At 46.1% G+C, this 14,902-nt stretch overlaps 1 protein-coding gene across 5 annotated transcripts in view; it reads left to right on the top strand.

Moving 5' to 3' along the window:
* Window positions 1–14,902, top strand: part of ERC2 (ELKS/RAB6-interacting/CAST family member 2) — an 882,521-nt gene that overhangs the window by 813,152 nt on the left and 54,467 nt on the right. The gene's annotated exons all lie outside the window — the stretch shown is intronic.

The raw sequence follows: 14,902 nt of genomic DNA, 5'->3' as shown, positions 1-14,902 counted from the left end.
CAGGAGAAATCTGGGATCCAAGTGGGTCTAAGTTCAAACTCAAGCCCTTTGGCCATATAGTTATGAAGCCTGGGATAAGTCACTTCACCTCAGTTTCCTCATTGGTAATATGGCAATAACCACACCTACACTTCAGAACTTGATTTATGGGGATTAAAAATATCACATGTAAAGTGCTGGGCCCTTGTAAGAACTCAACAAAAGTAGCTGCTAAGAATGGTAATAATGATGATCATTACTACTACCAACCCTAGCAGGACAATATTTAATCACTTCACAAAATGCAGTGACAAACAAATATATCCCCTCAATTCTAAATGCCCCTCCCATTTATTAACAGCTCTTTGGTAATAAGAAGAAACCCTACATCAAGTGCACTCATCAAATGTAAACTAGTCTCATTTCAGAAAAGTTTAAAGCTAGGATAACAATGCACTTTAGGACTATGGAAATGCCTGGCTGCAGTTCACTCCAAAGGAATTTGTAGACAGAATGGATTTTACTTAGGCTGATGGCCTACGGCAGGCTTCGCCAGTGCCTGAGGTGTGTGCCTACAGGGTGACAATAAGGCAGGGACATGTGGGCTCCGGGAGGGCCAGGCAGCTGACTCTGGCAAGCAGATGACCAAGGGACAGACAGACGGGACAGACAGACATTGGCTGAGCAAATGGAGGAAGAAATAATAGTAATTGTGAGGGACTGCAATGGGGGGTAGCCCAATGGATCACCCAGCGTGGCTGCCAGTCCTCCCTTTTACAGCCTGCCTCCAACTAGCCGTGACATTAGCTCTTGGCGCTGCCTTCCAGCTCACTGCCAGATGGCTGCTGTGGACCCCCCCATGCTGACTGCTCTCGCATTTATTGCTCTTCACATCCTCATTCTTGATGTAGGAGGCCTGCAGAGAATAGAGTCCGCATGAAGTGCAGTCATAAAGATCATATTGATGGCTAACATTTATGAAGTGCTTACTGTGTGTTGCCCAGCTCCATGCAAAATGCCTCAGGCAATGCTCAGCCTGGCTGGCGTGGCTCAGTGGTTGAACATCGACCTATGAACCAGGAGGTCACGGTTCGATTCCTGGTCAGGGCACATGGCCGGGGTTGTGGGCTCGATCCCCAGTGTAGGGTGTGCAAGAGGCAGCCGATCAATGGTTCTCTCTCATCATTGATGTTTCTATCTCTCTCCCTTTCCCTTCCTCTCTGAAATCAATAAAAATATATTTTTAAAAATTCTCAGATGACTCTATGGAACAGTGACTATTGTCAGTGCCCATTTTCTGTAACTGAGGCACAGAAAAAGCTAAATATTCCCTGCTAAGTACTGGATGTAAGATTCAATCTGTCCAACATCACAGCCCATTTCTTACCTACACCTCTATGTGCCATAACCTGTAATTCCATAACATTCCAGAAATACTTTGAGTTAGGAATACTGGTGAGGAAGGAGGTGGTATAGGTAGAAAATACTTAAAAAGGGATTGGGGTTCTGGGGTCACATCTTCTTGGGGACTATATTGTTCCTGTTTATGTGTCTCAGGAAAGTTATGCAACTTGCTCAAAGTCACACAGACTGCACAGGGCTTCAAACACCTCTCAGCTAGGAAAATCTGCAGTGCATGGACATGCCACTTGTTGAGTCAAAATAATAGAGCATAAAAAGCCCCTTAGTGGGGAACAGTAGAGAGAGGGAAACTGAGGCCCTGAGAAGTCACCCACTTTTAACATTTAACAGAATTTGGCTGTCTGAAGGGCGTCTCATGGGGTACTGGACAGACTTTAAAGCTAGATGTCTCCAGCTTAAACCTGGCCCCCTCACTGTGTGACCTTGGACAAGCCCCTTGACCCCAGTTAAACTCCACCTTCCCACCTGGAAATGGGAGTCGTGAGACCCCTTTGCAGGGTTATTGTGAGGTTTGGTTGTCACCCATACACAGTGCTCAGACTGGTGCCTGGCATGCAGCCACTGCTCCATTAACATTACCTATTATTTTGAAGAAGATTCCAAATACCCCCAGGGGTCCAAAATGGTCTCTGGTGTTACTGCAGCATGGAATTGCTTCAGTCCTTTCTTCCTGATGCCACACAGCATTTATGGGAGAGGATTAGCAAGGAAAGGTAATTGCTGGGAATTGTGTCCCCTCAACAACCACATTCTCACTTCAGATCCCCATGCCTCTTGCTGTAGGGAGTGGTTTTCTAGCTGGAGGCCGGTGGCCCAGGTACACAGAAGTGGGTGACAACGCCTGTCTGGCCCCAGGCTGCTTTCTGGCTGTTCCTGAAGTGCTGCCAGGATGGAACCGTAAAAGGCAAGGCTCCCTGGCTGAGGTCCTGGTTCTCCTTGCAGGCTGGAACGTCTCACAGTGACGGGCAGCCAGAGACAGCCCTTCAAGGTCCCCACAGCGGCTCCCTTCAGCAACACCCTCAGGCTTGCCTCCTTGGGCCACACAAGCCCTGCAGATGGCCGGAAGACCAGTACTCCCTGCGTTGGGAGGGACCGGCTGAATTTTGGCCGAGTTGGGTGGCCTGGTGTTGACATTATCTTCTGAGGAAGTCCGAGGAAACAATAGACAGGAATTTTAGTGGACTTTAAAGTTTGGAGGAAGGATCAGAAGAGTCATCTACTTATTTATTTAGTCAGTCCCCCTGAAAGTATTTAATTGAGCACCTACTATGTGTCAGGCACTATGCTAGTGTTTTAAAATGCAAGCTTTATTATTATTGAGCTCTGGTGAGGCCAATAGATCAGGAGGCAGCTGTCATTAAGAAAATAATTGGCAACTCACAGTTCCCAAGAAGAGGAGGCATGCCATGTCCTGCGGGCCACAGAGGGAAGCCCCAGGGTCAGTCAGGAGGCCAAAGGAGCGGTGGTAGATGTGGGGGAGGGAGAGCAAGAGGTTTTATTGTGGTTTCTACAGGAAAGGGAAGGAAGGGTAAACTGGCTTGGGATTGGCTAGTTTGAATAATTGGGGCAGGCTCTGGGAGGGTAGAGGCTGTCTAGAGTTGTCTGGCCCTGCGGTGATTAGGCTTGGAATATAAGAACCCTATGAATGCCCCATAAAGGGGGTCTTTGGAGGTATGGACTTTGGTTAGTTGGTTGCATGTGAAAGGAACACAAGTCATTTTCTATCTCTAGATATTGGCTAACCCTGGGATGAGCAGTCTCCCTAGGGTCATAAGGCACCAGTGTCAAAACATCAGAATAAAAGGACATGTTTAATGCAGCTCAGCTCTGGGGGGGGGATGAGGAGGTACATGGTGCAAAAACAGACCTGATCCCTGTCCTCCTGGAATTTTCCATCAGTGAGGAACAAGACATCAGGTTACTGATCATGATAAAATGCAGTGAGCGATGAAAGAGGGTAAGAGCAGGCTTCTGTGGGGTTTTTCACAAGCAATTCTCATGATGGTCCGGAAGCGCCTCCGTCCAGACAGTGGGTGTGCAGACGGGAGCATCGCTTCTCTTTAGTGGTGTTGGTCGAGCTGACTAACCTGATTGAGAATGGGGTGTGTCAGGAGAAGGAAAGAATGGCTTGTGTGAGCAGAAAGGCCGGAAGTGAGGGGAGGGCAGAGAAGAAAAAGGACGCTCCAGGACTTCAGAGTTCTCCTTGAACTTCCTTATCGCATCCCAGCCCTGATGGCTTATCAGACCAGAGGCCATCTGTTCTTCCCCAGGTGGGTAGCGATGCATTCGAGGATATGGTCAGAGCTCTTTGAACTCCTGGGAGAGATGTCCTGCGGAGTCAGCCGCCTCTTCCAGTTCCTGCGTCATGTGGCTGCTGCGGCCCCACCTGGCCCTCTGTCCACATGCCCCTTCCAATCCCAGGCCCTTTGGAACCAGCCTGGGAATCATTATCTTGTCAAGTTACATTGTCACATCAGCAACCGGGAAACGATAACCCCAGAGAGAAGACCTGGAACTTGCTTTTCCTCTAGCTGAGGTTCACCTTCTCCCTCCCCATGTCCAGTACAGCGTTCTCCTTCTCCTGCGATGGGGTCAGGACCAAACGCACCAGATAGGAGCCATTTTGGAGCAGGAAATGGAAAGGGGGGTGACTCGGGGCACCATTGACCTTTGGGAGGAGAGGAGAGTCAAGGAATGCAAGAGGCAGTGCCATCTTGGAAGGCCCCAAGGAGAAACATATCGGTTGTGTTTCTTTCTATCCCGAAACTTCAGGCGCCTCATAATGATAATCAAGCCCAATTAATTACTTGTCATGTCATTTTAAAAACAAGATGAACGGTGAAATGTTTTTTAGATTTTTTACTTAATTGAAATTCGTGTTTATACGACTTGCCAAAGTTCTGAAAACGTGGGTGACAGGCTGAACATGTCAACGTTAAGAAGAGTTTCAGGCCCATCAGATGCAAAAACATTGAAAACCATTCGTCTAATTTAATTGTCAAGTTGTGCCAAAAACGCTAACGTGATATCTTTGAAGAGTAATTGGTACAAAGAATATCCTCAAAGAGAAATATTTCCACACGTCTGGCTCTTATCTCGCCCTCGTTAAAATTTTTTCTCTCCCCGTTGGCAGCGCGAGCGTGTGCTCCCTCCCTGCCCCTTCCACACCGGGACCCGGCTTGTTCCGCAGACTTTTCAGCCACTGAACTTTAACAGGTTATTGGAATGAGTGCAGATTCCTTCTTCAGATTTGGCCCCGTAATCATGGAGGGAGTTTGAATCTTTTGTTGCGGCCAAATGTGGTCTTCTTGTATGTTTGTTTAATCAGATAGGTTGGAAAGTTGCTGCCTGCCCGGTTCCTTGGAGACAAGGGTACCTGCTCACTGAAGTGAGATGAATTCTGGGGTTTCAGAGGCATTTCCTTGAAGTGGGTCCAGAGGCAACTTTTAGCCCCTCTCCCTCAATCACATTACCCAGAAGTTCCTGGAATGGTCCCAAGGAGAGATGAATGAAAGGTGAGGAAAATGGAGAACCCAGGCCTTTTTCATCACTCTGCAGAGAAGGGGATAAGAAACAGAAGTGGTCCCTGGGGGAGGGGGTGATGAGAGCCACCCACCGCGTCCCTGGGACACTGGCTTTCCGTCCTGTTTGCTTGGGCCACAGGTGACCTGGCAGTGTGCCATCATCTTCCTGCACACCCACTGTATGTGCCATGGCCCGGGACAACAGATCCACTCCCACCATAGGCCAGCCCTTCCTTGGCTTCACCTCTACTTCTGCCACATCACTCACCATCTACTCACTCGTTCACTGTCACCTCTGAAAGCATTTCACCTCCTGAAGGCAAGGATCCTTGTCTTCTTCACTATGTAACGCACACATAGTTGATACTCAGTAGAAATTTGTGAAATGGTGAATGGAGATTTAAGCGTTCACAAAGTTATTGACATAATAACATCTCTATCTAAAGGAAAAGTAGGGGAAATGGGTGTTTCTGCTGGTCAAATAGTCTGGTTAGCCATGGCAGGTTCCATGCATTTAAAAAATAATTGTAATAGATATATATATATATAATATATATATAATTTTATATTTTATAATTTATATATATATAATTATATATATATATATATATATATATATATAATTTTAAGGCACAGAATGCCAAAAGGCTGGATCTTCCTCGATCCCTTTAAGATCCTGGTGTCAGCCAAGTGGAAATCAGCCAGCACTATGCTCTGGCTCGTGGGCAGGGTGCCATGTGCCCGAGCTACTGGACAAAACTTAATAACGTGAGCTTTTCCAGACCTGCCCTTCAGGCAGCCTCCCGAAAGGGTCTGGCTTTGCCAGCTGAGTCACCAGGCTCACCTCTGGGGAGGCCGGCCCTGCTGAATCCAGCCCTTGGCTTCTGTGATGCAAAATCTGGGGAATGATGTGTATGTGTGTGTCCAGGGGAAGAGTTGGGGCTAGAGAGGGGTATCCTTGGAGAAAAAAGGAGAGTTGTGTGTTGGAGGAGCTTTGGGGGATGAGGCAGGAGGAACTGGGAAGTCTGTAGGGAGTGGGGGAAGTAAATGCAGAGGGAGGGGATTTTACTGTGCCCTTCTGGACTGGGGTGGTCATTCGGGTCCTTCCCCAACTCACTCTGGGCACGAGGCAGGATTCCACCTCCCTTCTTCCTAAAGTCAGCCTTGAGCTTGTGTCTTGCTCTGAGTAATAAAATGTGTGTCACTTCTGGGCAGAAGCTTTTAGGGCCTCTTGTGAGTCATCTTGCTCCTTTCCTTCTGCCTTCCTGACTGTGGGAGCATGTGCCAGAATGGGGCCCAAGTCAGCACCCCAGGCAGGACCCCATGAGGGCCCGCAGTGGACACATAGCATGAAGGAAGAATAAACTCTGCTGCGTAAAGCCACTGACATTTTAATTTGTTTGTTATCGCAGCACAGCACGGTGTGTCCTGGCTTATACGTGACCAGTGCCCTTCCTAGTAGCAAAGACAATCCAATAAAAAATAATAATTTTTAAAGAGAGTCTTTCAGTTAATTCATTTATTCAACAAATGTTGTTTTGAGCACCTACTGTATGCCGGGCACTGGAGGTACAGCAGCCAACAAAACAAAAATTCGTGAGCTTATATCTCAGTTCAGGATCCAGGCCATTTGAAGAGGATAAATATGTGAGATGTCTGTTGATGATAAGTGCTTCTGCTTCATATCATTGGGAAGTAGAATGGAGCCACAAAGCAGGAGCTATGAAACGTGCAGGACAGTTGCAACTGTAGGTAGGGATTCTTAGGAAGGCCTCAGTGAGAATGTCAGATTGGAGTGAAGACCTGAAGAAGGTGAGGGAATGAGCCTGGCTGCTGGGGACAGTACATGCAAAGGCCCTGAGGTAGGTATGTGTCTACCATGTGTTCATGACTTTCAATATGAGTATGGGGAGCATTGGGTGAGCAGCAGGAGGGTGAGTCAGAGAGGGAAGAAAGCCGGACTGTGTAAGACCTCATAGGCCACAGCAAGGACTCCTGCTTTTGCTGTGAGTGAGAAGGCAAGTCATTGGAAGGTTTGGGGCAGAGTTTGTCATGATCTGACTTCATTTTGATGGAAATTCTCTGGCTGACTTTAGAAGAGACAGGATGGAGGCAGGGGCAGGAAGGTTAGTTAAAAAAATTCACAAAAGAAATGTTGAGGATTTGGACCAAGGTGGTGACAGTGGAGGCAAAGGTTGGATTTTCGATGTGCTTTGAATAGAGAAATGACAGTATCTGCTGAAAGATTTGATGTGGAGTGAGAAAGACATAAGTCAGTGAGGGTTCCAAAGTTTTGGCCTGAGCCGCTAGAAAAATGGAGTTGCCACCACTGATTACAGGGAAGATTACAGGAGGGGATGGTTGATGATGATCAGGAGCTAGGTGTGGGACACGTTCATTTTGACATGCCGCCTAACCATTGGTTGCTGGGTGATTCTTCTCTCAAGTTCTTGACACTCTGAGCTTAGACCACATGTGTTCCAGCTTTATAAGCTTTGCTTAGTTGAACCAGGACAATGGCTTGAGTAGAACTGGCCCAAACTGTGGGCCTCTCTTGTCCACATGAGAGTCATCACAATTTAGAAGGCAGCCTTCTGGGAGATACCAAGAGAACATGAGATTTCCCTCTCAAGAAGAGCTCACCGTTATGAAATGTACTTGGCTAGTGGGGCCCATAGACTTGTAATGAGCTGAATATAGATTGGACTGGGCTATAAAATAAAATAATAACTATTTTAATATACAGCATCTCCCTGCCAAGGCAGCTGAAGAGAAGGCTATGAGCAATAAAATTAGTCCAGAGAAAGAAATGAAAAACCACTGAAAACAGCCACCTTCTAAAAGGAAACAGATTAGAAGGGCCCAAAGAGGGAAGCCATCACCAGGAGTGAAACTCACCAGATAGCGATAAAACAGTTGTGAGAGAAGAGGCCGGAAGGAAATTTTCCAGGCTGCTGTCTGTTGATCCACTAATCACCGGAGTGACCTCATCTGTCCCCCTGGCTTCATCTTCCATCCATGGGTGATGACTCGAAAGCCCAGAGCAGGCCTCCAGACCCCCCCTGGGAAATCTCCATCTCAGGGTCTTCTCACCCTCGTTCCAGATCTAGTCCTCCTGAAAAACCTTGGAGTCATTATTATCTCTTCCTTCTCTCTCACCTCCTGCACCCAGTAGGCCAGGCCTCCCACTGTCCATTTCTTACCATCTCACCATTTACCACCAGTCCATGGTCTCCCAGCTGGACCACAGCAGCCTCCCAGCTGGTCATCCTCTTTCTACCCTCTCTCTATATAGTTCATAAAGACCAGATTTTTAAGAGAAAATCAGATTAAAATCCTTCAATGGATCTTGCTTCCTTTGGATAAAATCCAAACACTTTTCAGGGCTTCCCAGTCCTACATAATGGGGGACTTGCCCACTTCTTCAACTGCACCAATGACAACCTTTCCCTTTGCTTAACTAGTCTTTTGTCTGTTCATCACACACATTAAACTCTTTCTGGCCTCAGGGCCTTTGCACACGCCCAGCCCACTGCCTAGAGTGCCCCCTGCCCACACTGTCACTGATTATTCTCCATCATATAACCACAGCCAGTTGTCTTCATGGCAGTTACAACCATAGGAAAAGATCTTGTTTATGTGTGTGTATATATATATATATATATATATATATATAGTATTATACATTACATACTATATGTCATATATCATATATCATTGATTTTTAAAGAGAGAGGAAGGGAGAGAGAGAGAAACATCAACGTGAGAACAAAACATCGATTGGCTGCCTCCTGCATGCCCCCTATACGAGCCCACAACCTGGACACGTGCCCTGACCAGGAACTGAACCAGCAACCTTTCAATGCACAGGATAATGCCCAACCAGCTGAGCCACATGGGCTAGGCTATGTGCTTATATATTCTCCGATTTCCGCACTCATATGCAAGTACTATGAAAAGAAGGACTTCTTTCATTTCTTTCTGGATTTCTAGCACCTAGAATGTGGTCTAATATATATACATACATATTTTTATGTGAATGGATTATTAACATAATAATAGCAAGCCTTAATTGAATAATTACTACTTTGCATGATACACCCATGGCATCTGTCTACTTTGTTCACTGCACATACCACAGTGCCTGGCGCATAATAGGTGCTCAAAACTTTTTTTTTTTACAATGAGTGCATGAGTGAATTTAATTCTTCATGTTACCCATTTTGCAGATGAGAAATCTCACAGTTGGTAAGTGATGAAGCCAGGATTGCAACCTGCACAGTCAGAACAGAGCAGATGCTCTTGACACACAGTAGGACGTTTGTTTCATGGAGCAAACATCAAACCTATTTAAATCCAGAGCCAGAAAACTCAGCACCAGGACATTGCCCCAGACGCAGAGGCCTCTGCCTCCCCACGGGGTGCGATAATTTCATTTGAGTCATAAGGAAGAAAAAATTTGGAATTTGAAAGGAGTGTATTTTGGGATTTGAAACTCGACAGCACGTCTTTGCCTGGCCCTGATTTCAGTCGCTGTTGAACGTGCCCGTGAAGGCTGAGCATTTACATCCAGCTCAGTGCAGCCCGCGGTTCAGAACCTGAAATCCAATGATTATTTCTGAAAGGATTTTATTTTAAAAGCCTTTGAGTGACAAATGATTTAGCAAGTTTTCAACACTGTGCTTCATGTGGTTTCAGTTGCCAGAGGGTGACTTACGGCCAAGCTTGGGCGCTCTAACCCAGTGAGCTTACACGGCCTAAGCAGTCACATCTTTTTTATTATGTTTAATCTACTGGGGCACTTTTTCTTGTCTGAGTGGTTTATTGTCGTCCTGGTGGCAGCATCTCAGCGGGCTGGGAAGGAACCCCAGCTGGGGAGAGCAGAGGAGAGTACATTCCCTGACCCCTGCAGAACAGAGAGCACCGCCAGGGCAGAAAGGGTTAATCCGCGCACAATGCCTGTGGCCCACACCCCTTCCCTGTCTTCCCATGGAGTCCTCAGCTTGGAGGTGGGTTAAAGCTCTTTGGAACAGAGCTATCTGGTTATTATTATGAAATACCCATTTTATTCAATATCCACTTGTCTTTTAATGTTTATCCTGAATCTTTTACATGCACCATTTATTCATTCCTTAAACAACTATGTTAGTTAGAATTAGGTTTGGCTTAGAATGACAGAAATTCTAAAACAATCGTGAAATTTATTTTTTTCTCATATAAAGTAAGTCTGGTAAGAGGCAATGTATGTCCAGGTAAGGGGTGTCATGATGTCATCAGGGACCCTGGTTTCTTTAACTTGCTGCTCTTTCATCCTAACAAACTGGCCCGCAGCCCACCGCCTGTTTTTGTAAATAAAGTGTTATTGGAACGCAGCCATACTCATTTATTTACGTATTGTCTATGCCTGCATTCTCACTACAACAGAGTTGAGTAGCTGCCACGAAGAACATATGGCCCACAAAGCCCAAACTACTTACTATCTGACCCCTAAAGGAAAACATTTGCTGATCCCTGTCCCAGGACAGGTTTTGCCTTCGGATGCAAATTGGCCACTCAAGCCCAGCCTTCAGGGCTATATTCTGGGCAACTGGGATGAAGAAGGATGAAAGAAAGGACCCTCCTTCTCCCTCTATGGACACGTCCTAGGCATTGCATATAAATAACCCTTCTGCTTATATTTTGTCAATCAGAATGTAGACAAGTGGTCACACACAGCTGCAAGGGAGGCTGGGAAATACAGCCATTATCCTAGTCGCCACGTGTCTATCTAAGAGTCAGAGGGCCTATGACTAAGGAGAATGTCTAACACTTAGTAGGTGGACAACCAGCAGTGATTCTGTCACCAGAATCCTGCACGTGGATATTGTTATTCCCACATGACAGTTGGGGAAGCTGAAACTCAAGCACTGAAGCAATTTATAAGACATACCCCAGTTTCACAAATGGTTAAAATGTGTACAAATATAGGCCACATACAACTGGGAGATTAGAAGCTATGAAGGAAGCATCTTTCTTGAATATTTCCCCACTGTACTAAAACACTCTACTCCATATCCCCCAAGCTTTCCTTCTTTCCCTAGACTTCACTCACCTTCTTCAGGAGCAGAATGGTGCCTTCCTGGTCCCAAAGAGCCACAGGTCTCTCCACCTTCAAAACACCAAGAAGAAAGCCACCTCTTGGCTCCACTGGGAGGTCCATTAGGGGGAGGCCTGTGTCATCTTCATCTTAGGATCACCCAGCACCTCACACAGGCCTTGGAACAGAATAGATGCTTAGCAAACCATTACCAAACGGAGCACAATTAGACTGTGAGTTCCTTTGAAGTAAGACCCGTGTCATCCTTCTCCTGTATCCAACTTTTTATGGTCTTGATCATGCTGCAAATATTGTGGGTAACTGTATCAGTCAAAATTAGTTCAGTTCCAAGTGGCAGGAGCCCAGCTCAAACTGGCTGGAGCTGAAAAGAATCTTTATTGGCTAACGTTCCTGAGAAGTCCAGGCAAGGGTGATTCTGTGTGCCTGCACAGCTGGATCTCAGGTTCTTTCTCTTTCCTCCCTCCCCCCCATTATCTGATATATATCCCACCCCTGTTGCATTTATCTCTCCTCTTTGTTTCTCTCAGCATCTTGGCCTCATTCCCTTCCTTCTTCTACAGAAGGCTGGGGGAAAGGTAGCAATTTCCTCAAATCTTATGGTCCTTTCTGCTCTGGATTCTGGAGTAAAAGAGCTCTCTCTCTCTCTCTTCTCTCTCTCTCTCTCTCTCTCTCTCTCTCTCTCTCTCTCTCATCTTAGGGTCTTTTGGAAGACTCAGCTGGGGCACTTGCCATGCTTGAACCCATCACCATGACTTGGGGTTGAATACTTTGACTAGCCAGGTCCCAGTCAATAATCCGTCCTGGGGCTGGGTAAGCCCCTCCAGGTACATGATGAGGTAGAGGGGATCCGGATACATATGCAAGAGCAATCTATTGTACTCTTTTTGTTCTTTTTACAGATAAGATCCTTGAAGTAAAAAATATAGACTCTAAGGGTGGAACTCAGCAGTCCGTTAACAAAATTCTTTCTGAGGAGCAGAATTCAGATGGCCATTTAGGGGGAAACAGTCCACCCTACTTGTTGCTAAGAAGTCGTTATGATTTCTTTTTCAAACATCCATGAAGGTTTTAGAACAGCGGTGGGCAAACTAAGGCCCGCGGGCCGGATCCGGCCTGTTTGAAATGAATAAAACTAAAAAAAAAAAAAAACACTGTACCCTTTTATGTAATGATGTTTACTTTGAATTTATATTAGTTCACACAAACACTCCATCCATGCTTTTGTTCCGGCCTCCGGTCCAGTTTAAGAACCCATTGTGGCCCTCGAGTCAAAAAGTTTGCCCACCCCTGTTTTAGAAGCTCAGCCCTCCAAACAAGCCTCATCTTCTTAACATGTGTGCATTCTCTCTGGTATCCGGGATGGAGATTCAGGCCGTTTCCTTGTACATCGGTTACTGTTTATTTGGGATTCATATGTTTCTTTGACCTTCCGTGCAAGGTTGATGGATGTATTTTTAAGCATCTTTAAATGAATTACAATATATGCCAAACTTATATTTTTGTAATATTTCTGCCAAACTGGACTACAGTATATGGCTTATTTCCACATTCCTTTGGAATGTGCATGTTCATAAAATTTTACGCCTGTCAGTTGGTAATTTGCCAACATTCATTTGCTATCACATCACAATCGTTTTTTTAAAAAAACACAACAAAAAATTTTAAATGCAGGTATTAGCATGGACAGAAATGTCTTTCAATAGCATGTCATTTGGGATGTCTTGGCTGGGAAAGATGAGCTCGGTAAATGAAGGTGCAGCTGGGAAGAAATGGGACAAAAGGGATGGAGAGCAACCGGGCTAGTGAGCTGGGTATTCGTCAGTCTTACATAAACTCTCACCACCAGCCTGGGCGGTTGCTTTCTCCACAGGCAGGGTGTGCAGCACACTTACACTTCTCTCATATGACATCCGCAGACTCAATTAAGCTATATATACGTACTCTGTTCGTTGCGACTCTTGGTTTCAAGAGACAAATAGCCAACTCAAATTGGCTTAATTTAAAAGGAAGTTGGGGGGAGGGAGCATTTTTCAGCTTAAATAACCATAAGGTCCAGGGGCTGATTGACTGCAGATATAGTTGGGTCCAGAAGCACATATGATGTCATCAAGATACTGCTTCTCTCCATCTCTTGGCTCTGCCCTGCTCTCCTCTGGGTTGGATGCCTTCTTAGGCTGGCTTTCACGCTGAGGTGGCAAGATGGGCTCCTGTCAGCACCAGGCTGACATCCAACAACTCCATGAAGGAATGGCTACTTTCCTAACCGTTCCAGGGGAAGTCCAGGGCAAACTCTCATTGGGGTGGTTTGGGACCTGTGCCATCTATTGCTGAAAAATATGCCATAGCCAAGAGGATGCTGCATTTTGATTGACCATGTCTGGTCACGTGCTTCCTCTTAGATTGGGCATAGACTGGGAATGGAGGATGGGTGGTTTCCTCCCCCTAAATTTGGGGTGCTGTTATTAGAAGAAGGTGTAGGATACTGTGCAGGAAAAAAGAAGAGTGGTCCACTAGGCCTACCTTTTGGAAAGGTGCACTGGCCACACCACACCCCCTCAACATTAGGAGCCAGGAATTTCAGGATGAGGATTCTAGAAGAACCCTCACAAATCATGAAGACTGGTGAGATTCAGGAATGGTTTTAGCTTTTATTTTTCAAATTAAATACTCTGCCAAATGCCTTTGGTTGAGTTGAAGCTGAAGGACCCAGCCCCGGTTTGCTGAATCTTCCTTCTTATCGCTCTCTACCCACATAAACACAACCAATCTCTGAGGGTCTTCCATGAACTCCCAAGACCTATATATGATCATCCCTGCGTTCATATAAAACCATAATGGACACATGGAAAAATGAAAAATCAGGGGTGTAAAGGAATTTGCCCAAGAACAAAAGCTTGTCGCCTTCCAAGGTAACAGAGCTGCTTCTAAATAACAAGATGTCTGATTTCTAACCCAACATTTTTCTCCTCTCTCTCTTTCTCTCTAAGAAAAGAAGCAATAGTTTGCTGTACTTTCTACTGGGAATATGCTTATATCGTTTAACCTGTCTGCCTGAACTGATGAAGTCATATTTACTTTAGCCATTGATACGTTGATGAGCCAATCTTTCAAGTTTGCATCCTAAGCTACAGGGAAGAGTCTGGAACACCCTCTGTCCTTTGGCTCCCCGTGTCTTGCTTGGGGAAAAGGTTCAGTGTCTCAGAAAGGGGATGTTAGGGCTTAAGGGGCCAGCAGTCTGCCATGACAGTGGCCTAGGCACCCTGCCACAGCAGTGGGTTTCTGATCAGTCGTTTCCCTTTTGATCATATTTCTAACATCTGTTGGTCTAAGACTGGACCATATGATAGCTTTTTCTCTGAAATTTCTCCAGTTATCTCTTGTTGCATAACAAACTACCCCAAAACTTAGTGACTTAAATAACCATTTTCTTATATCTCACAATTCTGTCGCTTAGAAATCCCATTAGGGCACAGCTGGACAGTTTGGCTCCGTGTGGTGTGGACTGAGGTCACACGGAAGGATATTCAGCAGGTGGCTGGGCTGGAAGAAGTCCAAGAAGGCTTCAGTGCATGCTTGTGCCTCAGCAGGGGCCGCTGAAGACTGACTGGTCTCACAGGGCCCTGCGTCTCCATGTCCTGGCAGAGCCCTCCCTGTGGCTCTCCATCTGAGTAGTCTGATTCCTTGCATGGCCGCTTAGGGCACCAGGAAACCAAGGCAGAGGCCGCTGGTCCTGTGGAGGCGGGACCATACTCGGTTGGTCAAAGCAGTCACAGGCCAGAGCAGACTCAGGAGGGCAAATGGCCTCCTCTTCTCAGGGCCACCTTTAATGCACAAGGTGCTCTGCTAGGGGCCTTGTCCTCAGTTGCAGTTTATAGAAATC

Source organism: Myotis yumanensis, unplaced genomic scaffold (assembly GCF_028538775.1).
Source record: "Myotis yumanensis isolate MYYU_CA2020_CCGP unplaced genomic scaffold, mMyoYum1.0.hap1 SCAF_14, whole genome shotgun sequence".
In the NCBI taxonomy this organism is placed as follows: Eukaryota; Metazoa; Chordata; class Mammalia; order Chiroptera; family Vespertilionidae; genus Myotis; species Myotis yumanensis.
The sequence above is the reverse complement of the archived record's forward strand: the minus strand, read 5'-3'. Positions and strand labels throughout refer to the sequence as shown.